Raw genomic sequence first — 24,592 nt, forward strand, 5'->3', positions numbered from 1 at the left:
GAGGGGGCAGATTTACTGATAAAGAAGGCTAAAGGATCTCAGCAAACTGCTTATTAACACCTTGTAGCTCAGCGCAGATGTAATCAGAGACATATACGGCCAAGCTGTGTGTTTAAGGGGACTTTAAACCTAACTTGACCCCCATACAAGCACTGAGTAGTACAGCACATGTTGTTGTACCAGACAGCACTTGTGCATCTCTACAGTCCTTCCCATGATTCGGGCTGTGACTGATTTCCATCTTTCAAGGCTGTACCATTGCACTGCCTCCCCCTTCACTGTGCCATTGGAAAAGGCAGATCGATAAAGGATGTTCTCATTTTGGAGTACCTGCTATAACACATATGTCTATGCTGGAGAGAACAACAGCTGTATCTTTTGTTCTGCTGCTGGAACCAGGGGGTGTTCTCTAGCACCATGACATGATAGATGTACGCACTTCTTTTACTTTGTCTCTATAGTAACAGACTGCCAGAAGAAGAGGTCTCATGTCTGAGAGCTCAGCCATGAGTGTAGAGAAAATGGAGGACTATATCCTACCATCAGGAAAGGAAACTCTTTAAGAATAACCTGTTTAAACAAAGTGTTATGGATGGAAGACTGGAAATGACACACATAAGTTAAGGTGCTTGAGAATAAGGTATTCTTCCCATTCTCTTTTGCTGAATGAAAGGCAAGTTGAAACATTTGGCCTCACCTCTTAAGAGAAAAGCAATGGACATTCTTCAATCTCAACATCTGCTTTCATTGCTAATGCTTTGAAACAAGCCCTAATGTTGCTTTGTGGGCAACCACCACATTTTTTTTCCTTTCTTCCTGGTTTATCTCCAGCCCAAATCCATTCAACGCATGATAGTGCAAGCATATTTCTGAGCAATTGAGTTTGTTCTTGAGTTTCTCCACCAATTTGCTGTTTCAAGCCACAACAAGTTAAAACACCCTTGCTCACTTTCAGCATTCTCTGTAATTCAGCCTCTTACACTCCCTTTCATTTACTATGCTGTGCTATCATCACCTCCCCACTTTGTAATATCATTGTTTAGCTATATATATGTGTTAGCATCTTGCAGTTTCTAGGCTGGCAAAGTGTTCCAGCTGCATTTTGGGGTGACAGCCAAATATACAACAGCTTTGCCTGTGCTTTCAAAGCTCAGTATTAGGATTTAAGGAAATAAGAGTAGGCTATGTAGCATATCAAATGGTTTGGGAACCACTGGAATTAAAAGCTAGAATTTGAAAATGAAAGTGATTAACCACAGAGACTCACAAAATCCTCCCTGAGCAATATAAGCTGCTTCCTGTTGAGTCTTATATAGCGGTATTTCTGGCTGAAAAATATATGTGGATGAAGAGACCCTGTTGATCTTCTGTAGGCCATACATGTCTTTTCTGTTTGTCGCACTGCAAAAGCTACTCTAGCCACTGTGCAGGTTCATGGAAAATATGTACTTGTGCATGTGTGTTGTGTGCACACACATACATGACGTGGAAGGTTTGCTGTAATATGGTAAGTACAGATCTCTAAAATTATCTTCTGTGAAACTGACAATTCAAAGCATTTTAAGAGTAGGTACTTGTCTTTCATGTTCACTTCATTTTTTTTGCCAATACATAAATGTTTAGAAAACCCTTCTTGTATTTCACCACCGTCTGTAGAATTGGAGCAGCATATTAGCTATGAAAAATAAAATATACAGAAAAAAGCCTTGTGAAATCATTCCTTTGAAACTGAAAGAACAATACAGTTACACCCAGAGATTAATTATGAATAATTGGATACTAATGCATTGGCAATACACATTGAGATGTTAATCCATTCAGTTAACGAGGGAAGCATGGAGGAGTTGAGGAGGAATATTTTTCCATCTTAAAATGATCAAAGTCTTTTTGTATATTTGCAGAAACTGGTGGAGACAGATGACAGAGAGAGGGAAAAAGGGTGACAGTTTAAAATAAATAATGATATCAGATGAAACATTGAACAAACATATAAAAAAATGGAAGGAACTTGTACTGGAGGTTATGCAAAAAATGTGCATGATTTTGTTGAAAACAGTCAACTCTCAGTTTCCCTATAATCTCCTATCTGACTCTGTGGGAATCCAGTTGTTTTCAGCTTCCAGCACTGCAGTTATAAAAATAGCACAGTGTAAAAATAATACATGTACAATAAAATGCTAACAATGGCCAAGGCCTGTTCACTCAATGAAAAAGCCAATGCTTGAGCTATGCAGTTGGACTTCATGTATTTTCTTTCAGTGGTAAATTTCATGATTCATTTCAAAGTTTTTCTCCACCCTTTCTGAAGCTCATGCACCAACGAGCTAGAAGTTCAGTCTTCTAAGAGAGGAATGAAGACATAATGTTCGGGCCAGAGATGTGTTTTTGTCACAGAAGGAAATACTAGGAATTACTAATGTTTGGTATTTTTTTAACCTGCCAATGACTCTGGTAAGTCTAAGGTAAAGCTGTAGCTATCTTTGTCTTCCAGTGTGCTCCATTTACTAGCCAACAAGGAAGCTGCTTACACACAGTTACTGTAAGATTGAAAAGACAGTAAGTACCACAAACTTTTCAACACACACCTTGGAAAGTGTCCCTGTCACCTTGCAGGGTGGTACCACTGCCTGAGCCTGCTTCTGTGCAGGGACCCCCACGGCACAGTGTCCTGGGCTGTGTTTTTCCACAGAACCCTGATTTCTGCCTGCCTTCCCCTGTAAGTCACCTTTAGTTTCCAGTCATTATCTCTGTTATTAAAGATAGGCAGCAATCCTTCTTCATGGCTTTTCCTCCCTCTCAGCCCTCACTCTGGTGACCTTTGGTTTCCCTTTGTTGACATCCCTACGTGCTGGGAACAAAGAACATAGTTGGGGTTTATTAGTGTTGGGTCCTTTTGTTTGTAAGAACTCCTACTTTTATTTGTACCCAGCTTTCAGTACAGGTTATTATGCAAGAATAAGCCTCAGTGTTCCTATATATGTATGGAATGCCTGTGGCTTTTGCAATTCTCTGCATTTCTTCAGAAACAGGAAAAAAAGACAGATTAGATGATGAGAGTATAGTACAAGTCTCACTTTTCTATATTTAAAGCCTAACAAGATCCAGAGACTGCTGAAGTAATGAATCACTGTAATTTACATATACAGGTCAGTGGAGGACATCCACACACAGCTGAAAACATCCCTTCAATCAACAACCCCTTTTACTACTCCCATTTCAGCTGCCTTTTGGCATACCCAGGCCAACACGTACGCGTTCCTACTGATCCTTTTAAAACAGCTAACAAGTTGCGAGATGAGGAGGTCACGCTTTTCATCACTGAGAGGAGGCCTGACAACTCACAGGGACCCTTGCGCCATGAAAGACGTAGCAGGACTTGGTTGGCTCCAGTGAAACCAACAGCTCTGCAGGGAGAGGAGGTGTGCCCCTTTTTTTCTGTGATGTCCCTCTGAGGCCTGTCAGATGGAGTCAGTGACGGATCCAGGCTGCGGTCCTGGAGTTTAGGTGGTGGTGACAGGCAAAAACCACCTTTCTCCAGTCCCTGGCCGTTTGAGGGAAGCAGGGAAGCAGGGAAGGGCAGGATCGTTTCCTTGGAAATGCTTTTGCTATAATTAAACTCGGCGAGGGGCGGGGTGGAGAAGCATTTTACAGTGAGGTGAAAGAAATCCCAGTGTTCACATGGCAGGTGGGAAAACTGGAGCCCTGTCGGGGGTGGGTCGGTCTGTCCGGGCGTGTGTGTCCAACACCGCCGCTGCCCCGGCTCCGCCGCTGCGATCGTGCTGCTGCTGCTGGTTTACAGCCGCCCCGGCTGCCGTGGCGAGCACACAATGTTCCCTGCCCGCCCCTGAACTGTGATTGAACTTCCCCAGCCCGCCGTGCTCCGGGGACCGCACAGATACACCCGGGGGGAGCGGGCGGGGGGAGAGGCAGCAAAAGAAAAGCAGGAGGGGTGGAGAAATGGAAGTTCCCCAAGGGTTTGTTTCATCGTAAGTACTTAAATTGGGTGGGGTGACTTTTTTTAAATTTTTTTTTTCCTTTTTTTGTGTGTGTGCGTGCATGAGTGAAAAAGAAAAAACAAAAAGTGCAAGAAAGTCAGCATCCATAAACAAATGTACTTTGAGAAGAGATGGAGAAAAATAAAAAGACACAGTAAACCTGCTTTTACAGAAACAGATTAATGGCACAGTTGTGTTTTTGGCTGCCTGCCACTGTTAAACAAATACTTTTCCTTTACTCTCCCCTCCCGTCCTGAACATTATACATCAGTTCCTTTTCCAAAGGAAACTGAAAGTGCCGTGGACCCCACCTGAGAAAGAAAAGGCCAAAGGTTTGACAAACACCTCATCCCCACAAGCTGTTGTGGGTTTGTGTGTGTGTGTGTTTTGTTTGTTTGTTTGTTTTGTGGTTTTGTTTTTGTTTGGGTTTTTTTTTTTTAGAGTATGTCTTCAAAACTAGTGACTCTCAGAAATGTTGTGCCCCTGTGGTGCTGTTCTCAATTAAGGCTGTGTAGGGCTGTCAGGATCAAAATACCCCGTGAAAGGCTGAGAGGAATAAATGAAGCAGTTTCAGCCTGCAACAGGTAGATACGTCAGCAGGGTCAGGAGCACAGGTGCCTTGACACCATGGGCGCCTTGACACCTCTCCTTGGCTCAGCATTGCTGTGGGTTGTCTCTGTAAAAACTTTGTTAAAAGGAGTGACTGGATTGGCAGCGCACTTGGGCATTTTTCATCTTTAGTGACATCAGTTCCATGCCAATCTCGGATCAAAATGAATCAGAAATCTCAAGAGACTTTGGTAGCTCTTTTATATAATTTCTGATATTTCATGCAAATCTCACATGTTCAGAGCTTTAGAAAGACTTTCTGCCTCTCTCTGATTTGGTTTTCTTGTGGAGACCATAGGGTTAACCCACTCATTGTCTGTGTGTTCTTCACAGTAGCTAATCTCACCACCCAGTCCAGTTTGACTGACTTCTAATTTATTTCTCGGTGCTGAATGGATGACATCTGCATATATTTTTTTTGGTAGCAAACTGGGATTTATAGCATTATGATGTCTTATATCCTTGCTGTGTTCCAGTCCATTAAGCACCTCATCAAATCCTTTAAGGATATTTTTGGTAGCCTGTTCAATAGCTAAATGATGCACCCTCTTGTGGTTTGTGGTTCAACACCAGTGAGCAAGGACCCTTTTTTCCCTTGTTTTACTACTTCCTATTGTCCTGAATATAAGATAAGCCACTTGCCTCACAAATAAGAAAACATACAGAAAAACTCCACCACTCTCATTTTGGAGTTCATTTCCTGTGTACTGTGAGGAAGGTGCCCCCTTTAAAACCTGTGCAAGTTGTCTCCTGGCCCATGCATGCAGCAAGCGCAAGAGCAGCCTTCCAGGTAGCACTTACACCACGCCTTGGTCCAAAAGTGAGCGAACATGCAGCACCCTTTTGGTCTGATTTGCACCCTTTGCCAGCTGATCCTGTCAGTTTGCTGGATGCTGAAGCAGCCAAGGGATGGAGAGAGGAAGCACATTGGGATGGGATAGGACACTGGGGTTTTGTAGCCTTGTCACGGTCTGTAGGGCTGTGCATGGGTGGGGGATGCCTGTTGGACCTGCCTCACATGTTTCTCACCTGCTAGAGGAGACTCCAAATTTGGTCCCTTGCTGGGACACATCTGTCTTTTTGGTTCTCTTTCCACCGAAAGACACCCCTTGTCCTTGTTCCGTGCCTCATCAATACTACCCTTCCCTCTGCTATTTGTCCTTTATCTTCCCACAGCCCTGTCTTTTGGCTTTTCTCAGATGGTGCCTTGCACTACGCTGGCTCCTGCTTCTTATCAATTAATGCGTCTGTTTCACAGCCTTGTGTGTTTTACCTTATCCACAGCACTTGAGAGCTAGTTTAGTCCTCTTTCCTCCTCCTTTGCAAGGCTGCTGTGCTATAACTATATAACACTCATCCAAAAGTAATCGAAGGTCCCTTCCTTTCTGTGGAACAGGTGTAAGCTACTTTTTGTAGGCTGAGGGCCAGGATTATGGACAGCAGCATGACACGGTAGTTTCACAGGGCAGGGAGGCAGGTGGGTCAAGTTTGCAGGTCCTTCAGCAGTGCAGTGCTCCAGCAAGTCTCTTGGGCTTTTTGTACTGGTGGCCACTTGAACCTGAGCTTCGTCCTGGACATACCTGCTCTAAACATGCACCAGCTCCCACTCTCCAGCATCTGTGCAACTGTTTTGGGTCAGGGAGTTGATCTGTCTGAAAAATGGCCTTTTCTAGGTTGTTGTTCTTAGTGGATTGGGTCAGTGATTTGTCTGAGCTGACAGACTGCAGGGTGTGTGGGAGAGAGGAGCTGGAAGTATAGTGAACAGAGGTGGGACAGCCTTTTTTTTTCCTATCTTGCACATGCATTCCTACTTGGAATGAATCTGTGGGCTGGATAAGGCTCCTTGATGAGAAACATTGGCCTCCAAGCCATAGATTTGAGTCTCTAGTACTAGGCATTGTTGAATCTAAGCCTTGGACAATGGGCAGGGTTTAAGACACACCTGTGTTTTTAGTGTTTGCTAACTAATCTTACTTGCCTGGCTCCTGACACAGTTTTGTGGCTTTAATGAAAGCTTCCTAGTTTTCCATGCACTGCAGAGCACGGCAGTGTGAGTTACAGAGCTGAAAACTTGGCAAAGAGACAAAGAGTTTAGGGTGTTTTTGCAGTTTTTTGTCGCTTTGTGAAACAAGCTGGGATTTCAGTTCTATTTTATGTGATATGTGTCCCTCTAGATTGTGACTGTGTTAACACTGCGTTTGGAACCACTGCTCTCCAGGAAGTTCAGTTTTCACTCTGACACAGAATTGTCTTGTTGTATCATTAGGAATGACATTTTTCAACTTCATGACTTGCCCCACTAGCTACATTTATATAACTGCATTTTTGAATTTATTTATGATTTATTTATTTTGTGTGCTTCTTTGTAGTTTTTGAAAACAGGGCTGTGTCCTCACAAAACAAACCAGCTTTTTAATATGTTCATGGTATTCCTGCCATTTGTAATAAGTTTGCTGTTGTTGTTGTTGTGTTTTTTTTTTTTTTTTTTTATCTTTTCATCATAGAAATTGCTTTTACATCTGTACCAGGAGGTGGCACATGTTCTCACCCTGGCTGCTCTGCCTTCTTGTTCTTCTGTGCACATATAACTGTATGGGCTCAGTTTTTTGAATGCTTACTAATGATTTCCCCATAGAATCTCAATTTCCACAAACCCTGCAAAGATCTAATATTCTTCAGAGAACCAAGGCCATTTGTCACAATAATTTTGCTTCGACCTAACCACTGGCTACACCACAAACTGATTTAATCCCTAATTACTCCATTTGATATCTGTTCAAATTCAGAGGACTTAGTCTTATTCATTAGGGTGACATGACACCTGGATCTTACAAAGAAAATGTTCCTTCTCCAAGTGATTTTTTTTTGCACGGGCAGCAGAAGGCTCAATTATTTTTGAATAATCCTTTCCAGCAGTTTGTGATTCTCTTTATGCACACATGGGAGCAGATTGTAGGTCTCCAGTTGCTCTGGGCTTACTGAATGCAGCAGTGTGGAAGATCTTACTCTCCATGATTTTCTTTCAGTACCACTTTAGAGTGCAATAATGAGAAGACTCGTAACTATTTCTGACAATTTTGTCAGGTTCCCTTCCAGTCTGGAAGTTGCAGGAAACTTTATTTTCTCCATTTTCAGTTGTCTTTGGGACTGTGTCCTACTAAGTTGGCCCAAAAAGAGAATATCCACAGAGTCTGCCATGGATTAAGGTTTCTGTACAAGGCAGAGGGAGTTATCAGCTTGGTTGATAATGAAGGCTCACAAGCTGTTCCTTTCTCCAATGGAAGGGCCTCCAGATGGGTGGGCTGAGACCTTTTCAGTGGTTGAGTTGCTCTGGGCCCTGTTGAAGGTAGAGCTCTCAGGGTAGGCAACGACTTGGAGTTAGTTACCATTATCATGATGACAACTGATGCTCTCTAGATTGGTGAGAGAGAGGGCAATACTGCCCTCAATGTATTACAGCATAAATACAAAACAACCAGACAGCAGTGAGAGTTGCAAAAGAGGGTAGATGATCAATGCCTTCTCTTGCCTCCTGTTCCTATCTGCAGGTCCACAGATGTAAAATCATGAAAAGGTCGTAACTCTTTCATTTTTCAGAAGTGAGGCTTTCATCTGTGTCTGGGGAGGAAGCAGCTGTACGTTGTCAGCAGTCCCCAGACAGAGGCATTGTGCTCAGGGTGAACTTAGATACTGGGAATTCTGGGGGAGTGCACAGTGCAGTCTCCTTTGATGTCACTTGAAGATGAGAGTGCTGTGTCCTTCCGCCCCCAGCAGAGCTCTGCTCTGTCATCTCCTGCCTCCTTCCTAGTGAGGGTCCAGCATTTCCATCAATAAGAGCATTTTCCACCCTATTTTCCTGGCTTTTCCATCCTTTAAACCTTGTATGCTGTAGGTGCAAGAGAGGTACTGATAGCTATTTACAGTTCTTCCCCTTCCACCTTGAATTTTGTTTGGAGGAACCAAAGAAACAAGTTCTCCCAAAACCTGACAGTAAGAAATTTCATTTCTGTAATAGATAATGTGTGCATTGGAACCATAAAAAGGGTATTAAAATGTTAAGTATATATGCATATAGACATATATATAAGTGCACACACATATATTTTATATACAGGTATAAAAGAGCTGCATACCTCTCTCTATGTATGTGTTTTTGAGAGACTGTAGTTGCTGACTTTATGAAAGCTTCTGATATAATTAGCGTGTCAGAATGGGTTGCTGATCCTCATTACTGTTGCTTATTCAGAACTGTTCTACTTTTGCATCCATTCCCTACAGTTATCCTTAGGCCTTAGCTTTAGCGTAAGATCTTTAGCCTTAATGACAGTCTATAGATCTGGCTGAAGTCTTCTCTATTTTTTTTTTCCCAGAAGACAGACATTCTTTTGTGATCTGCCATTTGAATAAGTAGCAAGCTTGCATCAGGAGACCGAGCAGCATTACAGCATTTCACTCTGAGAAAGCCTGATGCACACATGTACCTATGACCAAGTTACAGTTGGAGAAGAACAGAAGAAAAAAAAGTTCAAGGTCTGATCCCCAAATACATTTGGAACTGGGTTTAGCACCTGCATTAGAAGCTAAAGGTTAGACCCTTCAGAGGGGACCTGGATTCTACCCCACCCAAGCTTGTGGACTGGTTTTGTAAGATTTGAGATCAAAGGTTGTATTTGTGCTACTTGAACCTCCTAAGCTCAAAATGCTGTAAGAGTACTGACTTCTGTGGGGTGTTGCTAGCTAACTTGGAAAATGCATGTCTCGTTTGGGGTTCAGTTCAGAAGTCTGCAAGGCTGGCTTTGAGTTTGGCCATTTGGTGAAATTTCAGTTCTTCTTTTCTCCAGTTCAACAGCTTTCACTTAGCTCAATGGAAGGAGTAGGAGCTCATTGAAAAGGGTAAATAAATTAAACTAAGCATCTTTCTAGTCTGGAGCGGGGAAGCAAACAGATCTCAGTGTCATCATGGAATGTATGACAATAGTGTGTTGCGAAGCGGGGTTGCAGACCTGTGGCTATATGCGGGAATGGCTATGGAAATTTTTAGTAGGATGGAGATGCCACTAGATGCTGAGGACATTGAACCTCTGACAGATCTGGATACCAAGGGTGTGAACTAGCACAGATAGGATACAGGAACAACAACAGGACCATGGATGAAATGAAAAGAGTACATTTAGTTTTGTTACCACTGGGGGAACCCCAAGGCAGCACCTGGGCAGAGGCCCAAGAGAGGGGACACAGGAACCAGAGAGCTCAATCCATGCTGGAGGATCACTGAACCTGCTGTTTTCTCCTGTTTAGCGGGATTTGTGGAGGAGCAGTGTACCACTGTGCTTTGATCTTTCCCACAGCAGGGCAGGAATCTCAAGGATGTCCTATAAGGTGCCTCGAAGTATTTCACAGGCCTGTGTTACTGAAACAAAGAGTTTCTACTTGTCCCACACACAAGGCCGAAGAACAATTAGTATGATACATGTGTTGTATTCCTCAGGTGCAGGTCACTTGAATATGTTTATAATCCTCCTCGCTGATCTTCTGTTATTTTCCCACACCAAAAAAAAGGGTACTTGGATTTTTGCTTGTTTAAAAGGATTTGAGTTGGAGGTAGGCCTCCTTTTGGGTAGCTTTTTCACATGCAGAAGATATGACTCATGTTGGGAATGTAATCTGTGATTCGAGAATTCATGAGTATTTTAGGAATACGTGTGTACTCAGGGGTGGAGGCAGCAGAGTATGTATCACAGCAAACGCTGTTTTTCTGAACTTTTGTGTTGAATTACTTGACTCATACATTTATTGATTTCCAAACCGTTATGTATATTTACAATGACAGATCAGGAGTACTAAAGCATCAGAGCTCGTAAACCTATTTTAAAACAGTTGTATTTGTATCTAAAAGTTAAGTTAGCATATAATTTTTTATGAAACATCTAACAAGACTTCTCTTGCTATCACTGATGGCCTGCAAGTTCAAATGGTACTCTAAAAGACTCTATTAAGTAGTATTTTATTGGCAGATTTTCTGACATAAATGTTTTCATCTGAATACATTTATCATTGCTTTAAAAAAAACAATCCAACAAAAAACCTCTTGGGCATGAGTATAGGGACATTTTTCATCTCTGCCAGATTTGTTGAATATATAACATATATTCTGTGAAATGTATGTGAAACCAGACCTAACAAGTCTGGCAAAGCAGAAGTTTCTTGTGATGAGTTCTTCATCCTGAGAAGAGGCTGTGAAAGAACCAGAAGGAACTGCTCATGGTGGTGTTGCAGGGGTGCTGGAAGTCAGGGAACTCACTCAAATGTCTGAATGTGAACTTAGATTACTAGTTTTGAAATCCCTGGATGTGCATTAGTCAGCTTCTGAATTTTTACAAGCACTGTTGAATACGTGTAGCATTGGGTAAACTTTGAAATAAAAATATTTAACTATGGGTGATTATAATCTTTGACTTGCTTAGTGAAGTGTCCTGGACAAAACCAGGACACAAAGCCATATATGTAAAAAATCATGTTCGGATTACCTGGAGTGTTTGTTTGTTTTGTTTTGTTTTTTTGACAAAATCTCTTTTGGCTATAGATCACACAGGAGAAGTTTTAATAATTTTTAGAATTAGTTTGGCCAAGCTAGATGTTTAAGTAGTAATAGTTTACAGGTCTGGCTACTAGGTTTGTATCATGCCTTTACAGTGACACAAAGTGGACAGCACCTTCCACCTAGTATCATTGTAAAGGACATCTTTAATGTGGCAGTCTCACAGAAGTTATGAGCAGAAGGCAGAAGACTGACTCTGGCCATTTTCCTTCTTTCTTTTTCTACGTAATGCAGTCCAATAACTTTATAACCATTTGCAGTTGCAGATAAAAGGATGATTGTGATGATTTTGTGTTTTTTTTTCAAGAACAAAGAAGAGTTGTTAAGACCTCTGTAATAGTCATGCCCTGCAATAGAGAAAGCTCTTTTATGAAAGAGATATACTTAGTAAACAGAGCAGGTGACAAAGTATGCTTGAAAAAGAACAGGATGGATTTATGCCTTACTTTGATAGAACTGGGTATTCTTTTTCGTGTTGCTGACAAAGCTGCTTTTTTAAAACTCACAGGTTCCTCCAGTACCACTTGAAATGAACAGTTTGTACTAAACTCCTCTGAGAGCTGACAGGGAGAACAGAAATCCCTGTCTAATTCAAATACTGCACAAAGACAAGAACAAGATACAAGGTCATTTCACCCCAGCGTGGATAATAAACACCGCCTGGGCTTGTGCTCCTTGTGGAGTCCTCTCAGGGAGAGACGCAGCTGCATCCCAGCTTGTTGCTGCTTGCAGGCACCTCGTTGGGTGACACAGTGATGCTGCTGTGGTTCCTCTGGGCTTGTGTTAGCACCAAGGCGAGGAGCCTGAGGTAGTGAGGAGGACCTCACTGTGCTGACTGCTGTGCAGGTACTGGCTAAAGTAACAGACATGGACGTTACACGCCTGTGTTATAAGGGAGTGTAAGAAACCAACAGACAAGTAGAAAAAAGCAACTTGACAGCACCATACCACCCCATCAATAACCTGACCAGATGAGTCTTCTGTAGACATTGAGCCTTGCACAGGACTTTAAAAGAGTTCTGGCAGAGCAATTAATAACTTTGGGAGTCCTTCCCATGCATGAAGAGCAGTGTATGAGGGAGGCTGGCATCATGACTGACTGGAGAAATAGAGAACAGGCAGGGGCATGAAACTGAAAACAAATGCATAATCTAGAGGAGAGGATGGCAGTCGTGTCTGTGCAGTCATACCCACAACATGTGTTCAACTCCTCTGGCTGTTGGTCACTGCTGAGGCTCTGCATCCACAGTGAGGTGGCTCAATCCAACAGGTTATTTTCCGCTGTCGCCGTTTGGATTTTGGAGTCTGCTGGCTTATGGCTTGGTTAGAAGTTCTGGAGTTAAACTCTGTCCCTATCCACTCTGCTGCTTCCTACTGAAGTTTATCATTTTGTGCAACAGTAACTGGAGGAGAATGCACCCCCAGTTCTGCTGATGGATAAGATCCTATGCTTCCAGTACGGGCTATAGTTTTAAAACCAGGTTATAAATTAAAGAGGCCACAATCAACTTGAAAGTCAGATTTTCTTTCTGACATGGTTTTCCGTAGTGCTGCATATAAAAGACAAGATTCTTTCAGTTGCAGCAGTAGCTACATTGCTTCATTAACATTTCTGTGTTAGGAGTAGCATTTAGATTAATTTTGCTTTGACTGTATCCTCAGGGTAGTGTACTGGCTTTTATGTGGGTCTTTCACAGCAGTGCAGGAGTGAGGGGGACTCAGGAGCTACTGAAAGTCTTTAAAATTAATTTCGGTTGTTCAAAAACTAGACTCTGAGATATCAAACTCCATCTAGAGTTTGTATATCACACAAGTTAAAACACAGGCCTAATTCTTGTGTTTTTCATCTGAGGGCAAGCCAGGATTAGTACTGCTGAAGAGAAATGAAATGTAACTGGTGTGAAATTAAAGGTAAGAAAGAGATTTTTTTAGGTGTATTCCGTTTCATATTTTTGGCAACTTGGGGAGCCCTCATTTTCTAGCAGTTGAAGCAAGCCGCTTGGGACTCAGAGCTAAGGCTCAGAGAATCATCTAACAACTGCACAGCCTCCTTTGGTGTCCGAGAGGCAAGATGTGGGGACGGGGATGATGGGTGTGCAGTGAAGGAGCGGGGTGAGGCTGGGACCTGGGCAGAGGCAGCCATGGGGCAATCGTTTGCGGGGAGCTGGTAGCCCGTTTGTGTCTGGTTGTGAAAGGAGAAGGCCTGACACCCCCTCGCAGCTGCTGACCCTGGAGGTGACACCAGTTACTACCAGCCACTCCATTAACTCAAGCACAAAGCTGCCATGCTGCAAGCTCCATCTCTGCTATGGTCCAATATAATTACACATGAGGAATATCTGGCAGGGCTGAGTGGGTGGGTTGTTTTCTTCCTTTAAGAAAAGCGCAAAAAATATAGATGTCCCAAACCACCAGTATAAATCTTTAGAAACTGCACATTCACAAGCTGAGAAAGGCTACGCTTGTAGGTCCCCATATAGGCTCAGCTAGACCCCTGAGGTTTGTGTGTTCAGCAGTCTTTAATTGTATAATTATGTACCAACTTATCCACAGCATTTTGTCTCAGTCTGTGCACAGGATGGAATTGCTTTGGACGTGAATAAGAGGTGTGCAGCAAAGGAGGCTTTTGTCTGCTGGAGTCAGATTTCATTTCTTTCTGAAGTCTGAATAAAGCTGATTAGTATCTAATAACCCCTCATGTGGGCAAAAATGCATTTGGATTTTTTTTTTTTTTTTTAATAATTTAGTTACGAGCAAACAGAAATAGAATTTTGGCTTCCTGGATGCCTGAGTTCAATTTTGACGCTTTTCCTGCAGGCACAAACTGATGATGACGAGACCTTTGCAGCCCTGGTGCCATTAGGTGTGGGACTGTGAGGCCTTCCTTCCCTTGCCTGGCTCTCGAGGAGGTGGAGGAGGCTGGGGGGAGTTCAGCTGTGGCAGCTGAGCAGACAGATGTCAGCATGCTCAAACAGAGAGGAAAAATGTCTGTTTTTGCGTGGGCTGCTGAAGAAGAACTGTTTTTGCTTGTGTAGTTTTTCTATATCCTAAAGAATATTTGACCTTTCTGAAAGGACATTTTCTGACGCAGAATACCTCCTTGTGGAAAGCTTCCAGTCAGTAGTTATGAATGAGAGAGGGGATTCCTGGAAAGGGAGAGAAGATCTGATGGAGAAGTCTGTCTCTGAAATACTAGGGTCTGTCACTGTTTCTGTTGCAAAACTCTGATGGTTTTGGTTAAGCTGTTTCAATTAAACTTTTCAGAGTCGCCCAATCTCCCTTGTTTTCCAGATACCTCCCAGGCAGCCATTCGCAAAGGCAATGTATGTTTGAAGCTGTAGGAAAAGCCACCAGTACCTAAAATGGATAACATTTAGTATGAAACATGCTAGAAGTTTGGATAAGTTTTTTCAAACTGAGTTTCCACAATTACAGACCCTTCCATAAACTGAGATTATCATAATGTCAAAGTTGTTGTGGAAATAAAGTATTTCATAAATATGTAAAACAACTTGATTATTTAACAATAACTATTAGAGAAAAAGTAATTATGAAATGACAAGTTGATCTTCAAGAGCAGGTTGAGAAAGATGTGTAACGATTGATGAGAAAACAGCGTAGCTGCTCATTAATTTAAACCAAACCTATGGGTAGGTGGGGGCAGGGAGTGAATAGCATTTTAATATGTAAATACATCTATCATTTTGTGCAGAAAGGGAATGCATTCATTTTTAACTTTTTAGGGCTTTGCAACTTTAATAATGCTTTTTATTGTAGGATACAGAGAAACTAAAGAATGTAGCTACAGTTCCCTGTACCTTCAAAATACAATGGAAGTTTATAGATCATTTTGCTGCTTACAGTTTTGAAAGACCTCAAAGCTGTGCAGGAAGCATTTGGCTTCTTGTATTGAAACAGGCTTATTGTGCCGATCCCATAGTGAGCTAGACAGATAACTGAAGAATGTCAATAAATATCTATTTACAGTTTAAGTAACTTACTGTGGCTGAGTCTGTGACCCTTTTGAATAACCTCGATAACTCAGTTACAAAACCACTATTTGGCTGAAGGAGAAAAGCTCAGCTCTTTGAGTGTTTTCATATTAAACTATCCATGAAGAATTAGGAGCTAAGCACCTTCAAATATCTGATCCTGAGTCACAATCTAGTTAAATTGAAATAGAAATAGAAATATTAACTTCTGATTTCCTAGAAGTGAGTGGGGAGAAGAATGGCTTTTTCCTGCTTTCCTGCCTGTGTGTTTTGTAAGAAGTGGCTTTTCCTTGAAGCATTAGTTGAAGCAGCAGTTTGAAGTGCTAGTTCCAGACTCTTCTACAAAACATGCTTCAGATTCATACGTGCAAGAATTAATTTCTCAGAAAAGGACTTGGATATACTCCAGTTTGTCAGAAAATCTAAAATGTCCTGTTCTTTTATTATCTGGTCAGAGAGAATGAGCTGCTTGCAAAGAGTCAGAAACTAAGAAGGCATTTTGCAGGTATTTGACAGATCATTCAAGCAGAGAGTGATTCTGAAAGGACTAATACTAGTTCATGTACTGTTTACTAACAGAGGTGAACTTCATAAAAATAAATTAATGTATTAATAAAAAAATATTGGCCAAAAATGACCTCAAAAGTTATAATCATGCAGAGCTTACTGAAGAAATTTTATTTATTTGTAGGACATTGCTCTTCCTGTGTTTTAGCTCTTTGCCCATTTCCCAATGCTATTTAAGAAAAATAAAGTGAAAGTTTTCAAGTTTTCAAGCTGTAGATCTGTAGGATCGATTTTATGACACTATATATATATATATATATATTTTTTTTTTGTGGGAGTGTTGTGGTGTGTCATATGTACAAATGCAGGTAAGAAGCCCACAGAAATGGATCAACATGTTAATGTTTTTAAGGGAGTAGGAAAAGGTCTAGGTTGAGTGCACTGCAGAATGTTTTTCTAACATGAAAACAGAAGGTTGCAGGGCAAAATGGTGAGATCTGAGAGCGGTATGACCCTTTCAGCTGGTGCTCCTAATCCACTATCTATATACAAAACGATACAAAGCTCAAAAAGCTTACATGACCATACCCATTGGAGATACCAGTGCAGATGACAACAGTTACAACATTGTTAGTGGCCTATGAAGCACTCAACACAACTGTTCTGCTTTTGTGCACCAACATCCATGTAAATCTGTGCCAAGTAAGACAATCAGCAATCTGCTTACTGAGGCCCCATGGTGATGGGCCACAAGTGGTGTTTCACATTAGTGTCTCTGGAAGAAATGAATGCATCTTAATCAACACCATGGTAGGAAACGAACTGCAAAGATCGTCTGTGACCCGAAGATAGGTTATTGAAGCAATGGGACTCCGTCTGCAGGTAAAAGCTCCAATCTCAAGGTGTACATACAAGATACAGCTTATTAAAGCACTGTCTTTAGCAAGGGCTTAGCCCGTCTGTTACAGATCTCCATTTCTGCCTCTGGGCCTTCGGTTTGGAAGATGCTGTCTTTTTCGTGGAGGCACTTCCCCACTGAAAGTGGGAAGTGACCGTGCAGCTTATAGCAAATAGCCTGTGAACTCCCCAGTGCCTCACCTGCTGAAGCGCCCCAGCTTGCTTAATCACATCTGTTAGGAACAAAAAGCAGGTGCAGATCCCTCAGGGATGAGGCACAACACTCACCAAGTGAAAGATTTGGCTTTATGTAGAGTTACCATGGTGGGAGCCCCAGGACGCTGACACTGACCAAATGAGGACCCAACGCAGTGGAGCCCTGCTCGGGAGAGAAGCTCAAGGGAAAGCACTGCAGGGCTGGATAATAACGCTTGTGCAGATTAACAGATCGTGCATATGCAATGCCCTGTTTTGCTTGTTAAAGAACTCGCAGGTGTAACACAGTTATTATTATCCAAATTCTGAGATCCACAGCTGGCCGTCATGTCAGTGCCTGTGCAGGGGTACGTGCAGACAGGGGGGAAGTGAGCTGTGTCAGGTTATCGTAACAAGGAGATAAAATGTGCTTGGGACTGTACACACTTGGATGGGGGAGGTGAACTGTCCTGAGTTACTGTGGCAAAGTCTTCCTGTGCCCTAGAGCATCTTAGTGCTGCTTTGTGCTCCCTGCACAGCCCGTGAGCCGTTCCTCTGGAATGACAGAACGTTTCCCTGCTGGGACCTGCATGGCTGGGACATGTGTTAAGTGAATAGTTACACCTCTTGTACCTGAGCATTGCTATGCTGATCTGAAATTATTGTAGTGCTGTATGGCGCTTAGCTACAGCTGCGGTTTCACCTAAAGGCTGCCTAATGGGACACCCTCCACCCCCCATCTCCTGTGTCACTTCAAGCTGCCAGTAGAAAAGGTGGCAGCTGTCTAGCAGAGCTCACTCTGCATGTCTGTTGGCTTCATGAGTTGATGTTTGGCCATCTGTGTCTGTGTGGCAGCAGTGGGCTGGCAGGTGTCAACAGGTAAATGTTCCTTTTCTTTCATTTCCAAGATTTGGCTGGGGAAATGGCTTGAAAATGCTGACTGAAAGTGGGAGTAAAAGGGACAGAAGTAAAAGGGACTTTTACCCTTAGCTTTTCATTGATTACAGCTCTGACTAATCATCAGGTATGAATCACTATCATTTGTGGGCACAGGTAGGCTTTAGAAGACTGCTGTTAGATCTAGAAATGTGGCTATCAATAATAATGACAGGAACAGAAACATAAGCCTGCAGTGTGCTGCTATAACTGGAATAAAAGATAATTACAAATCCTTAGTGCTGGCAACTGGGGCAATGTTTTACCCCGATACTCTAACAATAGCTTTTACACAGAAGTTCAGGGCTGTTAAGTTGGCCTGCCTTACTGAAAGGAGTTAAAACCTCACATGCAGCTACTATGTAAATTTTGATGAATCACTGCAGCCCACACAGTTTATGAACCACGAGCATATACGAGAAGTGGGCTGAAGAGAGTTTTTTGTAGAAAGCCATAAGAAAAGTAAGGTTGATACATCCTGTTAAGAGAAAAATGAAGCTGCTCTTACTCATTTGAGTTTAGATGCTCCTTTATTTGGAACAGAGAGCCAACATCACTGCTCACACTATGCACTGCTGATCAGGTTGATTTCATTTGTTGTGCCGAGTTTTGCTGCTAGTTATTTGAGTGCCCAGTTTGAGTAACTTGGTTGCTTCAGTGACACAGACAGTTGACTAGTTTGGGTTTAACCAAGGTGAGACTTCGGTCTTCAAAGTATCTGTTTCTCCTTCCATTTGCATTTTTGATAGGTTTACAGGTGGTCCTATGCTGCTCAGAGCCCTAAGAGAAACAAACCTGGGAGTCTTTTAACAGCTCAGCTGCTTGGGTGGAGGGAGTCATCAAGTTGTCCTGTGGTTCAGCTTTTGCACTGCATTAAACAGATATGAATAGAAAGATGGTAGCAGAAGATCCCTCCCAAATTCCAGATTAATAGACTGGTTGAAGGTGTGATATTGCCACAGTAGTGGATTAAAATCTGTAATACTAGTCTTCACAAATTTCAGTCCTTTCTCCTGTGCAATGCTTCTGTTGGCAGATGTGGAACTGAAGGAGAGTGTGGGTGAGCACTAGATCTTCAAATCAATGTAATATCATGGCAGTTTGAAACACCGATGCACAAAAGACAGATTGATATATCTGCCTAGCTGTTGCCTAATGCAGTAGGTGCCTAAAGTTCATAACGGCCCATGTTTTCTTGAAGTCTCTTGGGGGAGATATACCCGATACCTTCTATGCATGATTTTCCCAAACAGCCAGGAGCTTGCCTGATATATGAAGTCTGTTAGGGAGTCATTAAACAGGTTTTTCCCCTTCTGCCTTTTGTTTTGCTTTCCAAGCCCAGGAGGCTTAAAATAGGCCAACTGAGAACATGTGTAATAAAACAAGGAGCAGGAGAAACAGCTGGTTATCTCATTGGTGTCCCCTTCTATTTTACAGCATATAAAAAGCACTCTGAACTTTGAAAGATTTCCCACATTTCACAATCTCCTCTCTGTCTGAGACTCTTCAAATTGCACCAGGGAATGCCTTAACCTAGCTTTTGCTCTGGGCTTTGGAGCCTTCTGGCTCAATGAATAGCTTCAAACAGTCTCCTGACTGAGAGTGGTTTGCCCAAGAATACTCACAGATGGAAATGTGATTAGCTTCTCTCTGGGGAGGTGGGAGAGAGGGATTTGTCTTAGAAAAAAAATGACTTAGATAATGGATTGTACCAAATTTTTCCATATGGATGAATATTATAAAAAAAAAGGTTTTTGGTCCTAAAAGATGAAGATAGAATAACCACACTTTCTTCTACTTCTCGCGTATGGGAGCAGAAGGACAGGCAAAGAAATGCCCTGTGGGAGACCTAGGTCCTGATTAGGGACCTGTTTTCTCAGGAGTTTTGGCATTATACAGCAGTGCACATTATCAGAGAGCAGCTCTCACTGACTTCCATCCATCCTGAGTTTTCAGCCTTAGGGCATACAGGAAAACAGTGCCAAAAATTCAGAAAATGAGAAGAACACAATTATCACCTTGTTGTTCTTCAAGCATGTTGTCTTCTGATTAACAACCCCCAAGGACAGTGCACACAGTGTAAGGTAAGTGCCAGCTGCCGAGTATACAGTTAGTACAACACTTTCTGTGGCACCCTATCTCATCAGATGTCTAAAACTCCCTTGACAGAAAAAAACTTTTCACATAGACAAGTTTTCAAACTTTCTGTGAGCCAGCACAGCTTAAAGCCGGACCTTTGCTAGGGAAGGCTGTGTGGTTCAAGTGGTGTACAATTGTGCGAAATTTTTAGATCTGATGCTCCAGAGCAGCAAATCAATGTTGTAGGAGCTACTTTTAGTCTAGCACTTTCAAGCTTCAAATGCTCAACTGCAGCCTTCTCACAGGGAGGTTCACCAGCAAGGTGGAAAACTGTGTATCTGGTATGCAGATTTCTGCTGGGGGAGATAATTTAATAACAGACCAAAGCAAGAAACCTGTTTCTGCTTTTGATGGTTGGTCCAAAAATGACCCAACATAGCCCATTGCTGCATGTGTAAATAAGTCCTCATCAGATCTCTACGTGTACCATGTGTAGGGAGTTACACTCAATGATCCTTATGGGTCCCTTCCAACTTGAGATATTCTATGATTCTGTGCAATCTCCATGGTTTTTATATGCTAATATAAAAAACATTGCTGCTCATTGTTTTTAGTGCATGCATGCAGAATTCAAACATGAGTACTATTATTATTATTATTTTAGCATGGACAAAACTTTCATTTGTTTCCCTGGTTACATTCACTTCCAACCAGGAATCAGGCCAGAACATTTCAGCCTTACAGACTGCAATGTTTAGCAAAATTCTGAACAATCATTACCAAGATTTCCTGACATTTCCCTACATAAGAAATAATGTTACCATTTCCATATATAATTAAGTTTCAAATTGAAGATGATTTCCATACAAGCAGCTATGCTATTTATGCAATACTTTTCATCCCGGAGTTAGAAAAATTGTGATGAGCATGGGTAATGCAGATACAGCAGGCATTCCACTTTTTCCTCCAAAGCCTCTTGCTTTACATAGTGGTAGGTCTATCCACCCGAGAGTCTAGGGTCTATCTAGCATCCCAAGATCTAAAGTCTACCTAGAGTCCCAAGAATTTACTTCAGAGGGCTTCCCACTTCAGCCTGCTGGTGTTCATAATCCTTAATTGCTATTACTAGTATATCTCAACCACAGTTCGCTGTGGTTCAGTCAGCCATCTTAGGGTTTCAGTGTCACCTCTGCTATAGCAGGGGGCCTGCTTGTCCCCTGGTGCTCCTGTATCACCTGTTCTTTCAATAAGGGATGCTTCAAACAGCTGTTCCGGGGCAGGCTGGGAAGCTCTGTCTTTTTTTTTTTTTTTTTTGTGGCCGCCTCTTGGAGATGAAACAGTGACATCCAGCGGCCGCTTTGACAGAAGTGACATCACGTCATAAAACCGGTGTCACGATGTGCGTGGGGCATCACCGAGCCTCACCTGGCCTGGGGAGGGACGACTGGTGCCGAAGGAGAAAGGTTTGAAACGCTGTGTTTCCTTACCATGCAGAATACATGTCTTCCAGTACCCCTCCAGGCAGCTTTTGAATGCCTCTGGCTTCCAGCATGGGCAACTTTAGATACTGGCAGGGCAAACTGACAGACCCCATCCCATAGACACTGGAGCGTGGGGAAACAGAAATTATGGCTTTAAAGACAGCAGCTTCATGCACATGTTTTGCAGAGAGGAGACTTGGGGATCAGCATTGTGCTCCAGTGATTGTTTGAGCTGAATACTCCAACATGCTGCTAAAATATCTCATGTATGTAGCTAAGGCATATAAGGATGTGCACTTCATTTTGTTTATTTATATATTGTTTTACTGTGGGATTTGTAAGCCTGAAGCATTCAAGGTTTTTTTGCAGTCCTTCCCTTGATCTGTGTCTTGGACTGTAGTGTGTTGTTTGGACTTACCTAGGGTAGACCTATATGTTATAGCACATGTACTGACACAGTTCCACTGCATCTCAGGATGGAATGAACACAGGAGAATGGGGATACAGATAAGCCTCTGTTTCCCAATCTTACTGTCAAGTCTGTCTTGAGCAAACTGGTGATAAAGTGTCCACATCCTTTTTTCCTCACTCTAGTGTCCATGACGTTTTCCCCTGCCGACTCAATGCCAAAGTTAGCAGACCTACTGGACCTACCCATCCCTGGAGCACGCATTACACAGAGCTGGTGTGAGGCCAGCTCAACTTACCCCAGGGCTAGGGCCCCACTCTGAAACTGCAGAGGTGCTGCAACACCCTTCCCTCCATCATCTCAAACAAAATGGAGATGGTTGAAATCTTTGCATCATCAGTGGCCAGTTAATATGTTCAGCTACTGACTTGTTTCCCCAGAAATGTCCACAGTGCCTTATTGCCTGAAAATACCCAGACATTTTAGAGGAGATTATGTTTGGACTAAGGTAGGCTTATTTTATTTTTGAGACTTATTGAAAACAAATAAGTATACAAAAGTTTCAGATAAATGTTCAGAGGATTGCAGTGGTAATGTGAGCCCCCGCTATGCCCCTGAACAGTGAGGAAAGTGAAAGGAGTGTCCCTGCATTGCTGTGTACTTCCCATGGTGGCTGCTACTTCTCTCTGACACAGTTGAACTGTGGTGGAGTGAAGGCAATCTGCTTGGGTTAGAAAGCCAAAGAGCTTCATGGAGAAAGCAATCTTCTGGGGAGCTGGACACCAGGCCATGTTTTCTGAATCTTTGTCCTGTTCGTGCAACAGGACTCACCATCCTTCAGATAAGACTGGAGAAAAGATCCATAATGCCTATTTAGATATTAATAAAAAAATGTTCAACAGCTCCACCGACACAAGGACTATTTATTCTGTAATAAGCAGAGACTGATCATTGTTGCTGTAAGTTTGTCAAAGTTATGATTCTCTGAGGGACATAGGACAATAGTACCAAGACAGATAACATGGTAGAAATGGGTTCACCATAAACTAACGCTATCACTAATTGCAGAGCTATGGTATAGCTCCCCAAGCATCCACTCTGAAAAGAAGTGGGATCTAGCCTTACAGAGTAAGAATGATGTGAATTTTAGAGTTCATTGTTCATATTTTCCTTTAGGTAGACTAACTCTCCCCATTGCCCATTTGCATCCCTCTTGTGTGCCCACCCCTTCCCAAATTACAGTGCAGTTACTGTAGTTCAGCAGCTGTGGGTTAGAATTCAGGTTTGTGACTAATATTTCTAAGGAGTTTTTGAAGAAAGTAATTCTTCATCCAGATTTACTATTTTTAACTGATACTTCTAGAAGACAGATTTTTGCCTAAAAATGCAATTTTAGTTTCAGGTTTTTCATTAGTGAATAGTGAAATGCTACATTGGTAGTTGATTTTTTTTGTCATCTTTCAAATAAAGGAAAAAGATTATGTGTTCACATTTTCAGTAATGTCCTTAGAGCCTTGGTATGTTATTTTTCCAAGCTTGTTAAGAAAATTCTCATCTTGCACACTGTGAATAAAACCCACTGGAATATTTTGTGAGGATAATTCTGTCACCTCCACAGGCTGATTCAGTGGTGTTCCCGTGACTATTTAACATTTGGCTACATGTTTAAGTGAAGAAAGGTGTAGCAAAAAAATTAAGTTTTAGAAGGTGGTAGGAGCATATCAGTCTCTCCAACTGTCTGCCCAGCTGTTGAACTTCTTGTTTTGAAATCCAGACTAACAAAGGCAGTTCCTCTCATAGCTGTTCTTTTTCTACCCATAGTTCTCTACAGCAATAGCCTGTATCATCTGCAGTGGGATGTCTGTAACTGTTCATGGGCTACTATTGTCATTTCACATAAACATACCGCAGTAACCTTCTATCAGGTAATGCTTGTCATTATTGCCTCTCAAAAGTATAATCCAAATATACAATATTTATGCCTGCAATCAGTTATTTGAAAATTTTAAAATAGTGAAATCCTGAGGTTTTGTAAGTTTTTTGTTGTTCCAGAAATATAAACAGAGTGAAATTTGAGCTTGATATGCAAAGACAGTGAGGGCTGCTCTAAGTTTTTGCTGTATTCAGTCATGAGGATAATGAATTAGGGTTGACTGCCATGGTTAATATTAAATGGAGTTCTTTGCCATTATGAATTAATGAGATTAAAAGAGACTGGACCACTGCCCTAAAGACTACAATATTGCAGCTCATGGGAATGAAAATCAAGGCTGGTGATGTTGCTTTTTTACAGCACTAATTGGCTGAATTTAGGGGAAGTTCGTTACTGTGAAAAATTCTAGGGAGACCAGAAATATAATATTACCTGGAAAGAAGCACAATGACAACTGTCTGGCACAGATTTTTATTTTGTTTTTTAAATATTTTTCTAGAGTTTCAAAGCTCCCATAGTCTTCACTGAATGGCAGTCCCTGAGAAAGGATTAGATAAAATCTGATCCAGGAATTTAGTATTTCCTTCCCAGAAATGTGAAATAAAGAACACCTCTCTAAACCATTCCTCTCTTGAAGTGTGACCGACCTGCGCAGAACTGTTCTGAGTATCTGATATACTTCTTATTCAAATGAATATTTGTTTCCTTTGATTCTTTTGCATTTAGCTAAAAGACATTATTACCTCAGTGAAAGCTGACCTTGGTTTATTTTGTGTCAGTGCCTTATTTTCTTTTTCTTTCAGCATTTTCGTGAGGAAGTGTCAGAGCTGGTTGTAGCTGCATGAAGAGAGAGAGACAATGACTTCTTTCTTGAGGAAGGTGAGATACCAGTTCAGAGCAGGTCACAGGTACTAGTGGATTATTTGGTGCCCTTTGTTTTTAATGAACCTTCCTTAGCTAC

The 24,592-nt window shown here is 42.0% G+C and overlaps 1 long non-coding RNA gene across 2 annotated transcripts in view; it reads left to right on the forward strand.

Moving 5' to 3' along the window:
• Positions 1-3,671: 3,671 nt before the first annotated feature.
• The window catches only part of LOC110360001 (uncharacterized), a 32,328-nt gene continuing 11,407 nt past the window's right edge, over positions 3,672-24,592 (forward strand). The window contains exons 1-2 of one of the 2 annotated variants that reach the window (XR_010468974.1): positions 3,672-3,986; positions 24,435-24,510. This is a non-coding gene — a long non-coding RNA (uncharacterized LOC110360001). Of the gene's footprint in view, positions 3,987-23,155; positions 23,624-24,434; positions 24,511-24,592 lie in introns of those variants that run through there. The other variant, XR_002415614.2, reaches the window with a different exon arrangement.

This window comes from Columba livia, chromosome Z (assembly GCF_036013475.1).
Source record: "Columba livia isolate bColLiv1 breed racing homer chromosome Z, bColLiv1.pat.W.v2, whole genome shotgun sequence".
Classification (NCBI taxonomy): Eukaryota; Metazoa; Chordata; class Aves; order Columbiformes; family Columbidae; genus Columba; species Columba livia.